The sequence below is a fragment of the Heliangelus exortis genome, chromosome 2, assembly GCF_036169615.1.
Source record: "Heliangelus exortis chromosome 2, bHelExo1.hap1, whole genome shotgun sequence".
Classification (NCBI taxonomy): Eukaryota; Metazoa; Chordata; class Aves; order Apodiformes; family Trochilidae; genus Heliangelus; species Heliangelus exortis.
Window position 1 is genome coordinate 122734109 of NC_092423.1, and position 22016 is coordinate 122756124.

Sequence of the window (22016 nt, forward strand, 5' to 3'; positions counted from 1 at the left end):
ACACCTGCAGTCTTGCCTCAGCCTGTCCTTGCAGCATGCCCACATGTGAAAGCTGATGGTCTAAAGATACACGACGACAAGTATCTTGTGTAGGGAGGGGCTCTTATATTACTGATTTTCTGTGTATTGCCAGCCCACAGGATTGTGTTGCTGTTGATCTGTCATCTGCAAGGCGTAAAGTCAGCATCGTATGAGACCTTGGGAAAAGACTGAGCAAACATCCCATCCATATTCACACCTCCCAAGCTCCTGATCTGCAATACTGCTGCACGCCTGCAAACGGAAGGGTTGAGAGATCTGATACTAAATACTAAGGAACACAAGCCCTCATATCTGTACTTCTGCTCAGGCATTCAAAAGTAACAGATTTTTTGAGAACATTCCTTATTAAGGGCTTACGTAATAATTTTTTTACCTTTGCCATTTGATGACAACTTTCATTTTCCTAACGTGGTGCTGTGAAAAAGTGTATGCAAGTTGTGAAGCACCGAACCATCACAGTTATTTTCTCTTCCTTGCGTTAAGGTAGCATTTAGGAGTCCCAGGCCAGGATACAGGTGTGCTGGAGTCTGTGCTCAGAGAGAGCAAAAAAGAGAGCTCTTGCCTCTGAGAGTCACATTTAAACATATTAAAAGAAAAGGCAGTAAGTGGGTATGGATGGTTGACAAGAAAGCAGGATGAAACAAAGAGGCAGCATCAGTCAACACAAGGGGCAGTGGCTGGAACACATCATTAACCTATTTTTTTTTTCCCAGGGATTATGGCAGAGAAGACTTTAAGAAGGGATTTAAAAGGAGAAAATGAGGTTAAGTGCATTGATGTCTGCCTACAGCTCATCCTCAACTTCAGCAGTAGCAACAAATAAAGCCCACAGATGCTGTTGAGGATTCATTCACAGCAGGCCAATGATTAAGTTGATATTGCAGGTGAAATGAAGGGATCATGGAATCATAGAATGGTTTGGGTTGGAAGGGACCCTAAAGGTCATCTAGTTCCACCCCCCCCTGCAAGGGCAGGGACACCTCCCACCAGACCAGGTGGCTCAAGGCCCCATCCAACCTGGCCTTGAACACTTTCAGGGAGGGGCAGCCACAATTTCCTTGGGCAACCTGTGCCAATGTCTCACCACCCACAAATTAAAGAATTTCTTCCTAATGTCTAACCTAAATCTCCCCTCTTCAAGTTTTAAACCATTGGCCTTTGTCCTCTCACTACACACCTGTGTAAAAAGCACTACCCCAGCTTTCTTCTAGGCCCCCATCAGATATTGGAAGGTTGCTATAAGGTCACCTCAGAGCCTCCTTTTCTCCAGGCTGAACAACCCCAACTTCCTCAGCCTGGCTTCATAGGGAGGTGCTCCAGCCCTCTGATCATTTCAGTGCCTCTCCTCTGGTCACATTCAAAGATGTTAAACAGCACTGGGCCGAGTACCAGCCCCTGAGGAACACCCTCTGTCACACATCTCCATTTGGACACTGAGCCACTGATCACAACTCTTTGGGTGTGACCATCCAGCCAGTTCCTTATCTAATGAGTGGTCCATCCATCAAATCCGTATCGTTCCAGTTTAGAGATCAGAATGTCGTGTGTGACAGTGTTGAATGCTTTGCATAGGTCCAGGTAGATGACATCTATTGCTCTGCCTTTGTCCACTGAGGCTGTGACCCCATCATAAAAGGCCACCAAATTAATCAGTCAGGGCTTGCCCTTAGTGAAGCTGTATTGGCCATCACCAATTACCCATTTGAGATCTGCTTGCTTTAGCAGAGCCATCAGAAGGATCTGCTTCATGATCTTGCCAGGCACAGAGGTGATACTTGATTGGCCTGGAGTTCCCTGGGTCTTCTTGTTTTCCATTTTTGAAAATGGGGGTTATGTTCCTCCTTTTCCAATCAGTGGGAACTTCACCAGGCTGCCATGACTTTTCAAATATGATAGACAGTGGCTTTGCAAATTCATCTGCCAGTTCTTTAAGGAGCCGTGGGTGAATCCCACCAGGTCCCATGGCCTTGTTCATCTACAGGCTCTTTAGGTAGTCTCAAACCTGCTCTTCATCTGCACTGGGAGTATCTCCCTTTTCTCAGTCTCTGCCTTTGGCTTTTGTGACATGGAGGGTGTGACCAGAGTCCTGTCTGGTGAAGACAGAGGCAAAGCAGTCATTGAGTATCTGAGTATCTCTGCCTTCTCCATATTTGAGTAACCAGCTCTCCTGTTTCCTTCCAGAATGGGCCCACATTTTCCCTAGTCCTCCTATTATCATTGACATAGCTATAGAAAATTTTCATGTTGTGCTTAACCCCCCTTGCCAGATCTAATTCTCTCTGTGCTTTTGCTTTCCTAACTTGATTTATTGCTTCTCTGAATACTTCTCTGTACTTCTCCCAGGTTATCTGTCCTTGCTTCCATTCTCTGTAAACTTTGTTTTTACCCCTTTCAGAAGTTCCCTGCTCCTCCATGGCAGCCTCCTGGCACTCCAGCCTGTCTTTCTCCTCACTGGGACACATTCATCCCAGGCATGCAGGAGGTGATCCTTGAATATGGACCAACTTTGCTGGGCTCCCTTCCCATCCAGGTCTTTAGCCCATTCAACCCTACTAAGCAGATCCTTAAAGAGACTAAAGTCTGCCCTTTAAAAATCAAGTGCCATCAGCTGACTTTGCACTTTCCTCACTGCTCTAAGGATCTTGAATTCTATAGTGTCTATAGTGCAGCCTAGTTTCCCATTAAGTTTTACATCACTCACCAGCCCATCTCTTTTGGTGAGAATAAGGTCTAGCAAAGCTCCATTTTCTGGTTGATTCCTCTACCATTTGGAAGAGGAAGCTGTCATCATTTTGCTCAAGGAACTTCCTGTAGTGCTAGTGCTTTGCAGTGTTGCCCCTCCAGCAGATGTTGGCATGATTAAAGTTCGCCATGAGGACCATGGCTTGCGCGTGCAAAGCAGCTCCTATGTCTCTAAAGAGGGCTTTATCCACTTGGTCATCCTGGTTGGGTGGCCTGTAGCAGACCCTTTCTATGATATCACTTGCCCCTGACTTCCCTTTAATCCTGAGCCACAGGCTGGCAGCTCCTCATCCATCCCCAGGCGAAGCTCCATGGACTCCAGATGATCACTGATGCAGAGAGCAACACCCTCCCCCCCTCTTTTGCCCTTTCTGTCCTTTCTAAAGAGTTTATACCCAGCCACCTCCACACTCCAGTCACAGGATCCATCCCACCATACCCCAGTGATACCAATACCATCAAAGCCCTGCAGGCAGGCAGATGTGTAACTCATCTTGTTTATTCCCCATGCTTCATTTGTTTGAGGCATTTGAGATGTGCACCCTCTGAAGCAGCCTTACTGGCAGGGCTTATATCTATGTGTACACACACTTTCCTGTTGGTCTGTGATGTTCTTCCAGGCCCAGGGCATCTGTTAGTGGCTCTGTCTTTAGTGGGGTAAAAACTTCTCTTGTGCTATCAGTTTCACCCCTGGCATCACCATGCCACCCCTATGCTCATCTCTAGTGGTCACAGCTTTATCCCCTCCCCCTGATGTGTGGACAGATGGGCCAGAAGGCCTCTGGGTATGAACACAGAATGCTCCTTACTACCATTATTATAGGAGAGAGAAGTGAATATTACATAAATGCTCAGAGGAAAAAAAAATTTCTACAGCAGGTTTGAAAAAGATAAAAGCTACCCAAACTATATGTGAACTATGCTAGACAGTGCTTCATGATTACAGGTATCCCTAGGGCTGGCTCCAAAACACCTCTCAAACCACAGACAGATCTGGAGGAAGAAGTATGCCATATTCAACATCCTTCACAGCTGATTTTTAAGCCCAGGACATCATTAGCCAAGTTAGTTGTAGAAAGAGTTACTGTCTTCCTAGTGTCTCCTAAAATATCTATGCAACAGTTGAAAATTTCTGTGTTCCACAACTAATTTGGTCTTGTATAAAGTAATGATTTGGTCTTGTATAAAGTAATGTACTTGCTATTTCTGGTAGAAAATATTTCAGATGGTATTTTTTCTGTCACCTTGTTACCTCAGTCATTTTACAAAATTAAGAGAGCAGGGTAACTAGCGTCCACTTTAGCTCAGTAACAAACCTGGGTCTTAAAACTCCTGTGTCCTTTAGTAGATGACAATCTCACCAGCAGTGGTGCCTTTTATTCAACTGACCCATGAGATGGACTAGTACCTGCCAGCCTCTTCCTGAGCTTTTGAAAATACCTGTTTTCTTTGGTGAGATAAGGTGTTTCACCAATGACACACTGACATCAGGTAAATATTGTTTAGGAGGAAAAAGAAATTAAAAATAGAAAAAGGCAGCAGACAATCTTCCCATACATGACCTTTTTAACAATGGCTTCTAAATCACTTTTCATCAAATGTATCAGAAAGCATCAGAAGAAAGCAATTTTAGGAACACAGCAGCATCACAAAATTAGGAAAACTCTTTTTGCTGTGCTGTATTAAGATAAAACTTGACAATTAAACGCCTATCAAAATATGGCTTATTTTTCATTTTTCACCTAGTGCTCTTCACTATGTCCTTTAGAACCTGATAAGGATCAACACCCCAAAGAAAGCCTATAAGGCTCTTATAAGATACACTTCCCATAGAACAATATTAGCCTCTAAAACATGTTAAATGGATCATGTCTTAAAGGTACCTACAGGAAGACCTTAGGTGACCAGCTCTGGTGTAGATATCTACTGTCCCAGTGTCCTGAAAAGCACTCCAGGCTGGTGAAGCAGAAAATGCATGTATTCATCTTCTAGTGCTTTATCTAGGGGTGGGTATTCTTCTGCTGTCAAAAGCACAGAGTTATGTTCCTGACAACAGTAATGACAGAACTAAATTAATAGAGTTCATAGAGGCAGAGAGATGTTTGGATGAACAAACTTCATTGACTGACTGCCTACCAGCTATCTAAATAGATTAAAAATTATTATTACATCTGTAATTTAACAGTCTGGAAAAGTGACTTTTAAAGTCACTATTTAACATTCAGACATCCTTAATGCTATGCCATACATTTGTTATTAAACACTTACTTGTAAAAACATGGTAACTCTTGCAAGCTTACAGCAGAATTCAAAAGTATTGGCAAGAGCAAAATAAAATGCATCCATTTTTGAGAAGTTAATATTTTCATTACTTCATGCTTTCATCAGATAGCAATCATAAAATCTGTGCTCATTTCAACATGTACAATGGCCCAGGAAAATGGCATTTTTGCTAAATTTTTTGCAGGTTGAGTCCAATGAAATTAGATTTTCAAATCCATGAAAGATAGGCTTGTGAACAAACTGTAGTGCTTCTCCAATGCCATCTTCATATGCCAGAACACTAAATATGAAATTTTCTACATTTGATTTCTTAGAAGATACCAATGAGATATTGAATTTTCCCTTCTTTTTAAAGTCACACCTCTTCCTTCTGAAAAAGGCACTTCATGCTTCAGGCACTCTTATTCTGGATGGAAGCAGATTATGCTGTCCCAGTTGAGTGACTTAAAATTGCATTTATTGTGTTGTTTCGTGATTGAAGAAGTCAAAGCCTTCCCTGGAGAAAACAACTATGAGGTGTTCCACAAACCAATTTAGGGAATGCATGTTAGCTTCTTAGATTCATGAGGTCAGTGTGTGCCTTTGTTTCCCTGTAGATAACATGACCTTCTTATTAACCAAGAGAAAGACAGTAACTTTTGTATCTAAAGAGTACAAATGAATTATTTTCTTATATTTTCCCTCCCCCCTCAAAATATGCAAGGCAATTTTGAAATTCACAACTCTATATATCAAAGAACATTCAGGTTCAAAGTCAACTACTAGAAAGTCAAGAAATGCCAGAACAGATTTAGTTCACCTCCCCTGTGCTCATACACTAAGATGAAATATTTAATTACATGATGATGTGCTATTTTTTTCAACTGTGTTATCTGTGCTTTAAATAACAAAAAACAAATTCCACAGTGGCCTGATTATACAAGATATTCGGATGTCTCTCTCATTTCAAATATAATACCTCAGATATAATACCTCAATAATTAATTTATCTCACTGAGAGAAGTATAAGGTCAGATTAAAAATTTTCTAAAATTACTTGCTTGATTTTTTTCTTTCAGTAGACAAAACCTTTTTAGAAATAAAATAAATCTTCCCCCAGCAAATACTGCTTGATAGTATGTTGTGATATAGTTTTGAATGAAAACAAATCTCCTTTTGCCTAATTTTTTCCAAGCAGGTCTAGTTTATAAAAATATTTCAACTCACATTCTAAAAATACCAGCTATTAATTATTTTAATCTGCTGTACAGCCATCCATCTAACACTCAATTAGAATAAGTGGTTATGAATCATGCACATTTCAAGAATATCTGGCTTTTGGAACAACATTCAGGTTTTAAGACTTTATTGATGATATCTTACTTCCAACAGAAATCTACATACAAATGTGCAAATCAGGGCTTGAGCAGCAAGCCCGCTTTATGGCTGAGAGGTGTCTGGGCTTAGATAGCTGCTTTCAGTGCCTACTTCCACCTTGGCTCAGATAATTGGAGTAAAGATGAATGAAAAATTAGGCTTGCAGTTTTAATAGTAACTATTTGTTATTTAAATTTCCTTTTCCACACTGAACAACTGCAAGAACGTGTGCTCAGAATTAAAAGGCTGCTCTTTAGCATTAGCACATTGATTTCTTGGGGTCCTTTCAAAGCTTTTCACATTGTTTCTGGACTACAGCTCTACACCCCTCTAACTGCCTGTCAGACATCATTTCTGCTTTATGAATAAATTATATGACGCCCAGGGGAGACGTTGGGCTAAGACAAAAAAATCAATATGTGTCTAGCACGTGTTAGGCAGTTGTTCAGCTCAAGTCTGCCTCAAATATGTGGAGCAATTTTAATAACAAAACGAGTGCTTTTCCAAACTGAACTCAAAGGAGGGTTATTAAGAAAGCACTACTACTATGCCACTGTGTATCCTATTTGAAGGACAGTAATATTATTCTCCTAAAATGTGAATAGGTACTCTGATTGCAAAGTGTTTGGCAATTACTTGTCTACAAATTTCAAATATTCATGTTGCGGAAATATGGTAGCAACTGATTTTTTCCTCTGCTCCTCTTAGTGTAGTGTAGGTGCAAATCTGCATAGTAAAGCTGTCATTGCAACTGACTTGGGTTTATTTTATTTTAAGAAAGTCTTTTTTTTTTTTTTTTCTTTCTTTTTTTTTTTTTTTTTTTCTTTTCCTTTTTTTTTTTTTCTTCAGTGGGCCTGGAATCCAAAATAAGCCAAGAACAAGGTAAATAAATCATTCATGCAGCTCTGTAATCACCTTAGTCACTCCTACAACACAAGCCTATTTTTTTAGTCGGTGTACTTCTAGTTCAGCCGCTCACCACCGCAGCCCCGTAGATGCAAACCCACTGCAGAAATATCTGAATGGCTCCACTTCCACAGGATGGGTCTAAATAAAACCTTAACTCCTGTCATGAGGTGGTTCTTTAATTCCTTGACATTATGTCCAAGAAGAGTGGGTCACCATAAGCACACCATATAGCCACCAGCATTGCAGGAATTACTGCTTGGTTGCTTTCCCACACCTTACTGAAGGTGGACCTGCACCAAGCTTGACTCCTGCAGCTCCTTCCTTCCCCCTATGTGCACCCCAGCACCTTGAAATCTGGGGCTCTGCCAGGCAGCAGCATTCAGCCACTGCTGACTGTACGTCACCCTCCTTCTCCCCTCACCAAGTCCAAAGGCTCACAGATCCTCTTCAAAAATGTCACCCTCCCACCATGGCAAACACTGACCTCATACTCGAACAGCATAAGGAGGCGGTTGGGTTAATTTGGAACAGGGTGCTGGTGCTTACTGCCAGCAGCCCTCACGACAGCCATGGGCATTCAGGTTCAGCAGCACAGTCACACACACAGCACAGGAGAAAGAAAATGAAGAGGCAAAGGCAAGACACCAGGCTACAGTCAGAGCCACAGATGACCTCTGAGATTGCTGACCTCAAGTCACCAACATCCAGCCCAAGACATTGCTCTCAAAGGTTTTTTTTTCTCTGCTCCCCCATGTTATGTAGACCTTTCAATGCAGATCCTCCCCTTGGGAGCACGCTGACAAGGCAGCTCCTCCTGTTACATTCAGCATAATGAAAAGCACAAACTTCATGTATTTATGACCCTTTCAGAGAGAGGAGCTGCAGCTGAGTGCCCCTGCCTGGGGGTGCTTACTCCTGCAGGAGGGCTGGCCATCTGGAAGGGCAATCTAAGGAAACCAGAGGGAAAACCTGACATCTCTGGGAAGGAAAGCTGCAGAGGTGCAGAAGCTACCACTGACAGTACTGACAGTGGCAGAGATAAGAGAGGTCTTGAGGCTCAGGCAAGCCACTGCAGTGAAGCCCATCAGCATCAACAGATAGAAAAAGCTTTTTACCATCTCAAAGAAAGTGAAGGGATCCTAGGTGATCCTGCTTTGGCAGGGATGTTGGACTAGATGATCTCTAGGTTTATGAGTGACTATCAACACAGGCATGCTGTCAATTTTAAGCCCCAAACCATGTGCCCCATGCACTGCAGCCACTTGAAGAGATTCACCTCTTCATCCCTTCCTGCTGCTTTCTTGCCTGCAGGCATGGTCAGGCTCCTGATGATGCTTCACCAGTTCTCATTAGAACTTGGCTATTGGCAAGCCCTCCCTCTCCCACTATGAGCACCTGGCCCACTAGCTCATACATTTTCCTTCAGCCACTTACCTCGTGCCTGTGCCATGCCAATGCCAGGCCAGAAAACCTGAAGCAGAGACAGAGGGAACACAGCAGACCACTGCAAAGCCCAACAGTGGCTGCCATAGATCAAATGGCAAGGGATTAGACCCAGCCAGCACGGGTTTAGGAAGGGCAGGTCCTGTCTGACCAACCTGATCTCCTTTTATGATCAGGTGACCCGCCTGGTGGATGAGGGGAAGGCTGTGGATGTGGTCTACCTGGACTTCAGCAAGGCCTTTGACACCGTCTCCCACAGCATTCTCCTGAAAAAGCTGTCAGCCCACAGCTTGGACAGGGGCACTCTGTGCTGGGTTAGAAACTGGCTGGAGGGCCAGGCCCAGAGAAAGGTGCTGAACGGTGCTGCATCCAGTTGGTGGCCACTCACCAGTGGTGTCCCCCAGGGATCAGTGTTGGGCCCAGTTCTATTTAATATCTTTTTGATGATTTAGATGAGGGGATTGAGTCCATCATCAGCAAATTTGCAGATGACACTAAGCTGGGGGGAAGTGTGGATCAGCTGGAAGGCAGGAGGGCTCTGCAGAGGGACCTGGACAGACTGGAGAGTTGGGCTGATTCCAATGGGATGAGGTTCAACACGGCCAAGTGCCGGGTCCTGCACTTTGGCCACAACAACCCCATGCAGCGCTACAGGCTGGGCACAGAGTGGTTGGAGAGCAGCCAGGCAGAAAGGGACCTGGGAGTCTGGATTGACAGGAAGCTGAACATGAGCCAAGAGTGTGCCCAGGTGGCCAAGAAGGCCAATGGCATCCTGGCCTGTTTCAGGAACAGCATGGCCAGCAGGTCCAAGGAAGTGATTCTGCCCCTGTACTCAGCGCTGGTGAGGCCACACCTCGAGTACTGTGTCCAGTTCTGGGCCCCTCAGTTTAGGAAGGATATCGAGATCCTGGAGCAGGTCCAAAGGAGGGCAACCAGGCTGGTGAAGGGACTCGAGCACAGATCCTATGAGGAGAGGCTGAGGGAGCTGGGGCTGTTCAGCCTGAAGAAGAGGAGGCTCAGAGGAGACCTCATCACTCTCTACAACTACCTGAAAGGAGGTTGTAGCCAGGTGGGGGTTGGTCTCTTTTCCCAGGCAACCCTCAGCAAGACAAGAGGGCAGGGTCTTAAGTTGTGCCGGGGGAGGTTTAGGTTGGACATTAGAAGGAATTTCTTTACTGAGAGGGTGATCAAACATTGGAATGGGCTGCCCCGGGAAGTGATGGATTCTCTGTCCCTGGAGATATTTAAAAAGAGACTGGATGTGGCACTCAGTGCCATGGTCTGGGAACTGCAGCGGTAGTGGATCAAGGGTTGGACTTGATGATCTCTGAGGTCCCTTCCAACCCAGCCAATTCTATGATTCTATGAAATCAGGCTCGTATATCCCTTGTTAGATGCAGGTTTGCAGTGGAGGACCTGCAACCACCTCAGCTCATCTGCTACAAAGACTTGTCCAAGACAAGATGCAGGTTTGCAGTAGAGGACCTGCAACCACCTCAGCTCATCTGCTACAAAGACTGCCCTGTTCCTCACCCCTCACAGGTCCCTCACCCCACCAACACTTATCACAGGAAACTGCTATTCCTCTCTCATTCTAGCAAAATGACCACACAACACCTATTTCTGCAAACCCTAGGGTGACAGGACTGCTTGACCTTGGACACTTGATTAATGACCACTTGACTCATGTTTTCTTATGCTTTCTATGCCATTTAAATTTAATAATTATGCTTCCTCAAACCGATACTTGCTGTAACCTCTCTACCTCGATGTGGCAGAGCAATACCAGCCTCAGGGAGAAACCCCTCAATGAAATACTCAGACACATTTGTGCAAGCAGTGCCTGGAGATGTGGTTCCACACTCAGAGACCATCAGCAGCCTTGCCTTCCCCACCTCCACCTGAAGGAACTTCCTTCAGTCACTTTCTAAGCCATCCCTGCCAAGTGACCCATGGAGGGGTTGTTTTTTACAGTCAAAAATCCCATGCAACCAGGCTGAGGTTTGATACTATTCCTCCATCCAAAACAGCTGATTGAAAGGCTCCTGTCCTCACCTTCCAGCCTCACTCAAGGCCAAACAACTGTTTCTGGGTTGTACTATAATCAGGATCAGACAAGTACATCCATATTCTTACAAGACTCTACAACCTCCATGGAAGATTCTTCTTTTTCTGGCTTTAAGATTCCCAACTTTTTTCAAATGGTAAGATAATTTGCTGGACCTACAGTTGTATTCAGATGGCAGTATATCACCATCTAACACCAACAGAGGATTACATGGCATGATAACCAGCTTACTTCTATTACAATTTCTGTTCAGGTTATCCAAGTCCTTTAGATACGTATCAGTCATAAACACATTTTTATTGCAAACAGAATGTCAAAAATTATGATCTAGTCAACATGGAAAAGAGAGAAAAAAATCCCCCTCACTTTTCAGAGGTGTTTCATTTCCAGATCTGAATATCTTTTATAGAGAAATAGAGCTCAGAATGAAACACTTTTAACTTTGGCAGATTTAAAGACAAATATCACTGTCCCCTGGTTTCCACAAGGTAGGATTTCAGAGACATGACTGGTATTAAGTTTGATTTTACATTAATTTTATCTGTAAGCTTTCAGATTTTCATGTTAATTTTAAAGACAAACACTACCAAGAAGCAGTACTTCTACAAATTGTATGTCAGTTATATTTATGCATCTCTCGGGGGGCTCAAGATTCAGGATTGAAATATCTCTTAAAAATGTGCAGATAACCAAAAGAGACTAAGAGAGGGACCTGAGGTATATCCAAACAAACTCATACAACCAGTTACTGTAGCTCATGGGCCGCCTGGTCAGACAAGCTGTAGTAACCAACCAAATATGTTACCAGAGATGCACACTCAGTTCCTACAGCGGAAGACTTAACCCAGCAAACTTGTCTGAGTAAACCAACTTTCCTTTAGGAAAAGCTAGGAACATGCACCAATGTACATGGTCAATGTAGTTACCTTGCAAGTTTTTTGCTTGTGGTATTATTAGTAGGAAATAACTAAAGACAGTGGTCTTTACTGGACATACTTGATACACAGAAGCAAAGCCCTGATTCCTGTGTCAAGGCTACCACTGCAGCAGGAAAAAGACTCAAAATCTTCCCAGCATTTCCCAACTTGACCTCAAACTGCCTGCATTACACACAGCCAAAGCCTCAGTTATTAGGAACAGCCACCCAGCAAGGGCCGTAATACTTGGAATAAAAATAACTGCAGTGTTTGAAAATTCACCATCTGCCAGGTGTCGGGAGATGTTAATTATTTAAGTGGCAACGCAATATAAATTTGATGTTGCTCAAATCTCATCGGAACTCCAGGAAATTAATACAACTGAAACCAGTCAGCATACTGACAACTTGATCTCATGGGTCTTTATGCAAAGGTACCGGATATGCTTTGCAGACTGCAAGCCCAGACTAACTTCCTAACCACAGGATTCTTTTCTCTGCCCTCAACAGTGGGATAGCTGTATGACTTGAACATGAAAGAGGAACCCACAGCTGTCTGTTTCGTTATTTAGTTTCTGTCCATACCCATGGAGACCTCATTTGCTATACTTTCAAAACAGGCTTTGAAACAAACAAATGAAATGTATAGATCTGTGGCATCTACAGCAATTTCAAACAACTTTTAAAAACTTAGCAAAGTGAGCAGAGATGGTGAATTGTGATGAGGCAGTCACTCTGCTTCACCAGAATGGATCCACTGACTGAAAACTCCCCCAACCTGGGACAGGAAACCTGTGCCAGTGCTGCAGAGCACATGGTGATTCTTGCACAGCTCCAGGAAGACAACCAGATACAAGACTGGGCTGCCTAGGGGTAAGAAAAGACTTCCTAAATGACCATATGCAAACCCACATCTGTCTGATTTTATCTTTCAGCTGGGACTGGTACTGCTGCTTTTTAAAGCAGGAGAACAACTGCATTTCCAAAATGTATCAGGTCTTTATTTTATACACCCACACTAGCAAGGTCACACAGCACATCAAGGATCAAGAACAGCTTCTGTAAAAGCTACGTGTAACATTGCTTCCACCCTGTTTAATTGCTCAGACTGACACCTTCATAAATTACAGGGGTCTTCAGGAAACTGAACTAAAGCCAAGCTGACCACCACAGGAAACATAAGGCAGTTGCATAAATAATTACCTTGGAGTCTCTGTAGAGCTTGTTGTCCAAGTGGTACACAGTATTGACAAATGTTTCCTCCTAGGGGAAAAAAAAAAAATATTCACAATTGTGAATTCAATTATGCCACACCACAATAATATAGCCAAAAATATATATTATACTCTGTTTCTTCAAATTTAAAATCATATCCAGATAAAAGTATTTTAGAAAAAGGATTCCTTCTTGTATTTAAAATACTTGAGAGTAAATAACAGGTTTTAAACTCCTTTTAATTATTTTTGTCTTTTTACCATCTTTTGACTGTCAAAGATCTGATAAAGAAGTTAGGCTGAGAATCAGGATGCTTTTAATCTCCCACCTCTGTAATGTTGTCAATAATAATGAATTTCAAAGACCAAAGAAAAATTAAAGGCTCCTTAAAAAGTACCTCTGTTACTATACATGGAAAGTCAGGGTAATTTATACCCATGCCTTGACTATACCTTCAGAGAAATGATGCAACTGGTTGGGTTTTATGAGCAGAAACTCACTGTTACTTAGTAATTGTATTGGTTTGGTATTTAAAAAAAGAGCATATAAGTCAGTGGTGAGAGATTCACCAAGAACCGAAAGAGGTAAAGAGGTTGCAGACTTCCCATTAGCACCAAACTTGCAACTTAAACTTTCAGTTATGGGATAACAGCTGGGTTGCAATCAATCCTACAATGCCTACACAATAAAAATGTCAAAAATCTCAAACTGTTTTTCTCTCCTTTGCCTGCATGAAAAATTAAACTTAATGCAGTTTGTAAACTGACTCAGCTAAGAGAATGTACTTTCTTTTGCCTGGATGCTTATTTCAGATTTAAAGGGTCTTACACCATTATCTTTGTAGGGAACTAGCTTGCTATAGCACTGTAAGCCTACTTTGGTTTAAAGTTAGAGCAATAAATAAATTAGGCTGCATAGTGCTAACTAGTAAGATTAGGAAATATAATTATCACCAAAAGAAGATACTATTCCTGCTACACCATTAATTTTCAGAAGAGACTCGAGTCTGTAAAGCAGCTTAAGAAATCAGAGCTACTGTCAGGCTATCTGCTTGCTCAGACCACAGAAGTATATACTGATTCAATTACTCTTTTTTGACGTAGGCCCAAATTAAAAGTGGTGTAAGCATATATTACAACTCAAACTTTTTGCATGAAGATACAAATAATTTCCTTTCTGTAAGCAGTAACCACTTGCTATGCCTATTCAGGCCACCCCCCCCCCGCACCCCCCTCCCCCTTAGTGGTGTAGTCTACTAAAAATAAAGCAGCGCAAGCTCCTGGAGAACTGTTGCTTAGCTACATTCTCAATTATCACAATGCTGGCCTTACTCATTCAGTGTCAAGGTCAAAGCAATTGTTTCTTTACTTTAATGAAATATCCTGTTTATAAAAATCTTATCTGTTTCCTACTTGCTAAAATATTGCACATTTCAGTCAATCACTGGTGGCTTGCCCTCCAGAGACATGAAGTGTGAGAACACAACTGGTAATGTTAATTTTTGCCCTTAACTGAGAGCTTTTTTACCCACTCCACCCAGAATGCCAAGAGCCTCGCACTGGCACACAGGCAACCAATTACACCAACACTTTTTTCCATCTTTGCTGTAGCCAGGCAAGTAGGGCAGAAATGCAGTAGTTGTATATTAATTCTTATTCTTCGCCCCCTCACCCCAAGCCAAAGCAGCTATTTTTAATTAGCATGTATCTCTTGTCACTGTTCTGGGAAAGCTAAACCAAAGAAGGAATTGTCCCATCAGTTTTAAACAGAAGAAGTTTTTGGTTCCTCTTTGACTTAGAGGGCAGGTGTTCAGCTGCAAAGACTTAAATTTTCCCCAAGCTAGTCCAGGCTGCTGAATATTTCATAGCCCCTGAGAAATGCAGCTGTAATCAACTTGCAAATAATGAAATGGGCAGTGATAATAGAAGAGAGGTAAAGTGTGCCATTAGAAAGCATCAGTGCTTTGGCTGCTGCTGCAGTCTTGCTATAACAATTTGTCAGGTTAATTGAGAAAAAAAAAAAAAATAATGCTATCATGCTATCAACTATGAAACAAAAAGTAATGAAAAAAAAAAGCAGAAAGCATCTCAGCCAACATGAATAGCAGAGGCAGAAAAATCAGGAGGACTGCCAAAGGACTCACATTCAAGACTGAAACTCCATTAAACATATTAATCACATTCCAGCTACATACAGCCATCTTAGGGTATTAATCTAAAAGTAAGCGTACAGATGTTACTTAAGGCAGGAAAAGTTTCATAAATATCAAAATAAATATTTAAAGAAAATATTTAAGAAGCAGTAAACATGTTCATTTTAATCAAAGCTTGCAGAGTAACCCAGCTGCTGCCCTAACTTCCTTCTAACAGGATCTTGAGGTTTTTACATTTGGAACTTCAGATGTTTACAGTGTCTCCTCTGTATTGTTTGGTGCTGGCGACCATCTAAAGATAGTGAAATACCAACAGTGAGAATACTGAAATGGCATTTCCTGAAGATATGACATGAGCTATGATTAAGAATTTCATGCTGAAAACCAAGATTTAGCAAGAGGTGAAACGAAACAGGCAGTGATCAAACGGATACCAAGAGGTACCTGTGGATTATGCTGGGAAGCTCCATGGGAAGTAATTCTTCATCTCACTTCAGAAACCCCACCCAAAACCTGACTCTCCCTGATCTGCCCCAGGCTTCTGAGGAAGAAAGCACTGACTGTTTAAAAAAACCTAAGTTAATGTCACGGATGAGACTTCAGTAGTTATGTGGTAAAAAGGGCAAGTTCATACATAAGGAACCATACGGATGGACAGTGAGACACCTTACATTTCCTATCAGCTAAGCTGACTGCTACAAATCTATGAATTTGGATGGAGGTGTGAGTCAGGCTACTAACTCCACCCTTCTCTGGAAGGATAACCACGGATAAGTTGGAAAAGGCAGAAAGCTGTCTAAACCTCCAATGGTGCAGCTTTGAACCATTCCCGTATTTCCTATCACTGGACACCAGGGAGAAGGGATCACCTGCTTCTCCACTGCCCCTGCTCAGTAAGCTGCACAGAGCAATAAGGCTATGTCTCAGACTCTTTTTCTCCAAACTAGACAAACCCAGAGTCCTTAGCCACTCCCCACAGGACTTTCCATCTGGGCCTTTCACCAGCAAACAGCTAGTAAAAGCTGTTTCTACATTTATTTTTACATGATGTGTACCTGTAGGGAAAAGCAGATGAGAAACAAGCACTTTCTGAAGAATAAACATAGTGCTCCAGTCACATCTGCTGGAAACAGCAAAACCCCTTAAAAGTGCCTTGTGGCAAGTGGATCTTCCTCCTACGGACCAGAACATGCTCCAGTGCAGAAAAGGGCAGACACTGTCACCCCCAGCACACATTTCCCCAGGCACCTGAGGAAACTGGGTTGAATCAGAAATCCCACGGCTGCACTGGTCTTTCTTGTCCTCCCTCCAAGCAAGGACTCTTACAGCTGCCTTCTGACAGATACATGGAGGCAACAAGGCAAAGTGGCAGACAATTCACAGCAGGGTGATGTTGACTCCGTTAGTTAACTCCTCATATTCACAAAAATAAGCTGAATGTTATTCCTACACATTAAAAGAAGGTCTAGCTACAGGACTGAGGGTAGGTTCACATGCAACACCTGCATGTAGCAAAGGGAAGTCTTGACAGAGGAGGTTGTGCAATGGGATGCTGCAAAAACATGTGCTTGAGAAAGAACCTGTACGTGCAGGAAAGATCTCAGTCAGTGTTAGCTTGTCAACTTTCACGTGTTTCAAAAAGTAATTCATAGAAACTCCAAGAATGCAAGCAAATTGCAAAAGAAATATTAATGAAGTTGATACATATATCCTCTTCCTCCGATTCCTTTGTACCTGCCACGTTCTCTACACTGATACTCCGTATTTTAATTTCTTTCCTTACTGGCAACAGACACAGAAAGTGAGTAGGTTTAATACAGCCAATGAAAATCTGCTGCACACAAGTTCAGTGCAGCAGTAGGAAATGAACTCTAAAATCTCAGAAACATTATCTGTCACTCTGAAAGAAAGTGGTGTCTCAGGGTGATACTGCACTGGAGTAATTCCCATGCTTTGGTAATCAAAGGACTCCTCCTAGTGCTATCTTCCATCTGCCAGAGAAGAGATCACACAGACAGACCTTCCAGCCATATGGAGTCACCAAAAATTCACTTGATCTATCAGAAAGCTCAGACATAACTTGAGATGCACTCATTCATATTCTCCTGCTCTCTCTCCTACAAATACCCAAAGATAAATTACTCAAACTCGGATTTAGACTTTAAATGTCACGGGAAAATCTTATGCAGCTCATTTTTCCTTTCACTTTTTTCCCTACATGAAAGAATCATTCTTATTAACTCACCAGGGATCGCATCTTCCTTTCATTATCTGGGAAAAAGTACAACATGACAGACAGACGTTGTACAATATAAGGTGGAACTGCTTTCCAAGTTTATTCATTAGAGATCCAAAGATCAACTTCAACAGTTGTGAATTTTCTTCAGTATTGCCAACCCTCTTCTGCAAATCAGCATCCCAGTCTGACCCTTCTATAAAACGGGAAGGCTACAGTGATACAGGCTCCTGTAATTTGTGAGATGTCTTTTACTTTTCTAATTTACATTTATAGATCTAGTCTTGGAGCAAAAATGATTAAGAGATACATACACACACAAACACACACACACAGAGTACTGCCCTCAAGAGACTCAAACAATAGCCAGCTCCAAAGTGGGACTTTCAGTCCTTAACTCTCACAAACCAGCGAGGCAAGCAGCAGCTTATGCATCTCCTCCTTGGACAACTGACTCTACTGAGAGCCTTGTAAAATCCAAAGCATCATATTCATTTTTCACAAGACTAAATTGTTTGCCAACATGTTGAGAAAAAGGACTTGGAAGGCTGTAATGGCATTTCCTGATGCTAAGTACCAGAGGTGAGGCCAGCAGCAGTGCTGCTTATTACAGCTGCCTGGCATTTCACCTTTTTCAGAGTAATTTTCAATTGTTAAAAAATGCAGCCTCAACCTAAGTGTAATTTGAGGTATCTTCATTAAAATGATGCATGTTTCTGAAAATGAAGCAAAAGAAGAGTACTTTTCACTGCCCAAATTACAAGGTGTTGGCACCCTTTTTCTTTAAGAAGCTCAAGTATCTTTTACCCTTTGAAGCAGGGACTTGCCATGCTTACTAAAAAGCTTTATGTCAGAGAGGTGCTTTCTACTGTGTTCTGAAATAGGCAAGGTAAATCCTGTGAAAACAGGGACAAGAATTAGGAAACAGGAGAAGAATAAGGAAAAGTGGGAAAATTGGGACCAAGAGATATGCAGAGAAGATGATGGGTAAGAATAGGCAAGGAAATTTGGCTGGTGAGTCAGGGAAAAAAGTTGGATGAAGGAGGGTGAGAGACTCATTCTAGGCAAAAGCTAAGGAGAAAAAATAGGTGAAAGAGGAGAGTAAGATCAGGAATTATTTGATGAAAACAGGGTGAAATGAGACTCATCCAACATGCAGCTGGTACCAGGAGAGACTGGCACCAGCTTGGGAGAGATGGAAGGACAGATATAAAAAGGCAGCAGGAGAGACCTAAGAGGTTGGATGGGAGACTGGCAACAAGGAAGAGTGAAGCCAATGACAGAAAAGAAATCTAAGTCCTTTTGGGCAAAAGAAGAAAATGTACAGATTGCTAGAATGTGAAAAGGGGCTGCAGGGGAAAATACATCTAGGAGATCTGTAAGAGTGAAGAAAAGAGGCAAGAAAAAGGCTTAGGAAAAGAGAGATAATATAGAAGTAGAAAGTAACAAGTCTAATAAAAAGCAGAAGGTCAGAAGAGACTTTTTGGCAGAACTAAACAGAAGAGTCTGTACCACTAGATTATATTCCCCCCCAGAGCCAAGACTGTGAAGAAATGCAGATGTGCAACCACTGTAGAATAGACACTCTTGGGATAACGGGGTTAGAACATATCTTCTGCTTCACCTAATTTCTCTCCTCTGCTGGGATCAATAGCACAAAGCTGTAGAATAATAAAATGGACCTATATTACAGAATAGCTCCTTCAAAATACAAAATGATAATGTTCTGTGCCTGTTAATTATATGATACCAGCCTACATAAGCTGTAGATTTTGTTCAGACTTTCTTCTTCAGACATGCCAACCACTCTAGGGTCTGCCACAGGGAGTCCTTACTCCCCACAGAAAACCAGACTGACCTGCCCCATAACCTCACACCCAGCATCTGTCTGAGGCTCTAAGGACTCAGCTCCAGCTCTGCAGGGTGTTGACTTCTCCCATCCTTGCACTGCTTCCAGCACAGCTAGTGCTCTCCAGGTACAACCAGAGGGGTGGGACAAATGGCCTTCAGCTTCTGCTGGATATGACATGGACAAGGCTGGTGATCTGCATGCAAGGCAAGCAGGATGGGTGGGCAGATCTTTTTGGTGCTTCTGACTTAGGGAGAAAAAACAACTGCCTAAGTGAACAAAGGTTCAAAACCTGCCTATCTCAGTCAGGCACTCCTGTCACTACAGCCCTCCCCCGCTGCGTGGAGCTCCCTTTGAAGCCTACACCCAGGTGCTGTTCCTGCAGAAACTATGCTGCAAAGGAAGGAGTGAGACAAGAAAGGAGGGGAAACCTGCCTCAGTCTCATTCTGATGGGTCACATGCAGTGTATACCCAGATCCAAGTTCTCCGGGGTCCAATAGTCTAAGTGTGCCCTTAATTATTTCCATGGTAACTGATAGGTACACAACCACCCTCCTTACACTGTATTTTCTTTCTGCATTTTAATTTATGGAACTGGAGTGCACAGCCCAGGAAAAAATGTCTGTGAGATTTATTTCTTTATTGAAAAAGCTGCAGAAGTTATGCTGCTGATGGCTCCTGCTAGAGTTATAGCTGCATCAGGGTAAAATACTGCACTGAAAACCTTTCCCATGACCCAGTACGGAAGTAGCTTTTAAAACAACTCAGCAATAGACTTAGATGTCAACAGCAGCCTCTTAGCTACTGGGAAGAAAAGCGTATGTGGGAGACTTCACCACTGCCTGGTGCAGTAGTTCCAATAAAGTCTGATTTCATAACATCAGCTAAAGCAAGTTCAAGGGAAGATCTCTGAGCAGGGGGAGATATAGGAAAGGCAAAAGAACAATCAGCAGTCATCTAATAATATAAAAGCTGATTTCCTGGTATTCCACTTACTTGTGAACTGATGGTTCTGTGCCTATATCACCCTTGAAGCCTCAGGCAATGTAGGGGTTTTTTCAGTCTCTACTTTAGCTAGGGAAGCCCAGCTGTTACAGATGCTGAAACTTATGATAAAAGAAGATATCCAACAAGAATTTACTATTATGCATCTTGAAAAAAGTGCAGAACTTGAGCCTTACCTCTAACTCCAAACACTGCCCAGTATAAACCCCACACTATTAACAGCAATAATTACTTCCTTCAAAGTGAGATACAGCAAGATGAAACTAATAAATTGGTTAGCAGCACAACAGCCAAAGTGCTCTTTTCCCTATTAGTTTAGAGCCAAGTGCAAGGCACTGAACATATGTTATATATTTTAGAGTATTACCCAAACACAGCTCCTACCTTTGTCCTGATGGCCCAGCACAAAGCTGCTGGTGGAGGAGAGAGAGCACAGGGGAGGATCATTACATGCTACCATTTCAGCAGACTTGCCTTTAATCAGGCAGTACAGTTCAGAGCGAGTTCAAAAAAAGTAATTTAAAAGGAGTAAAACTGAACAGTAAGAACATTTACCTTTTATCAGAAAATGATTGATGAGGCACCCCTGCAAAGCATCAGACAACAGCAAGGCAGTTCATCTGCTATCGATAACCCGGCATTCCCAAGCCATCAGCAGCCATTTGAATACTTCTAAAGTAAATTTAGCTTCATCTTAATTATTTTCTATATTGAAAGACCAGGGACATATTCATGGATGTTTATGTAATGGCAAGAGAGTATAGTATTGTATGGTTTATTACACTACCAAAGCAGAATCTTGTTCAGACACTGCTGGTGTATAATTTCTGTCTCTCTAAAAGCTGGAAGGTAATCATTAGCATGTTGAATCTGGCAAGTTCATATTCCCTATCTGGTAATTATAGAAAGATGGAAAAGCCTTCAAAACCAAAATACCCTCTAACTTCTGCATTTACTACGTATCTGATCAAAATACTATCACTGTTACATAAATTAGCAGATCTTTCCCATAAACCGTCATTCAAAACACATTAACATCTGTGTAAAAAGCATTAAATAATTAATTAATAGATACCAGACCGACTGTATTTTATCTTTCCTTCCAACTCCAAAAATATAAAACTATGCACTGACAACCTGAATGCAGGAAAACATTTTACTGACAGTGATGACAAGCTCGGCCATGTGGCAATTTGTTGGGCATTACTAGCCCAGCAGAACACTACAATACAGCTCCAATTTTGCAAAATATGTCTGCCATTAGTCAATGCTATTCATATTGTGGCAGCATCAACACATTAAATACACACCAAAAGATAATCCCTTCCTCTGGAGACTGCTGTAGAAAAGGACAGAAAGATGAGAGACAGGGGAGTGGGTTAGGGCATCCATAAGCATACATTACAAAGCAAAGGGGATGACTGGCCTGTGTCTCATGGCCTTGTTTATTCATGCTTCAGGTAAATGGGAGACAAGGTGGTGCCAGGAAGATCTCGGAAGCTGGGACAAGATGGATATAAAAGGAGCTGAAAGAACAGAAGGAGAAGACAAAGAGAGCACAGAAAGTGAGGCCAGGGAAGAGAGACCGTGAATGAAGAAGTTCAGCCAACAATAGCGATCAGGGCAAAAAAAAAAAAAAAAATACAAATCAAGACTAAAGCCCTAGGAGCAGAGGGGTGCAGGAAGGGTCTATGGGGTGCTTTAGTTGTTCTGGTCTTGGGAAGGGGCTTCATGTACCCCAGCATCTCACAGACCCCTGGGCAGCCCCACATCATAGCCTGAACAACACCAACCAAAAG

At 42.3% G+C, this 22016-nt stretch overlaps 1 protein-coding gene across 2 annotated transcripts in view; it reads right to left on the reverse strand.

The window, feature by feature from the left end:
* PAG1 (phosphoprotein membrane anchor with glycosphingolipid microdomains 1) overlaps window positions 1-22016 on the reverse strand; it is a 109043-nt gene that overhangs the window by 70769 nt on the left and 16258 nt on the right. For both annotated transcript variants that reach the window (XM_071737842.1, XM_071737841.1), the window contains exon 2: window positions 12963-13022. The gene's annotated coding sequence lies outside the window, so the exon portion shown is untranslated. The remainder of the gene's footprint in view (window positions 1-12962; window positions 13023-22016) is intronic.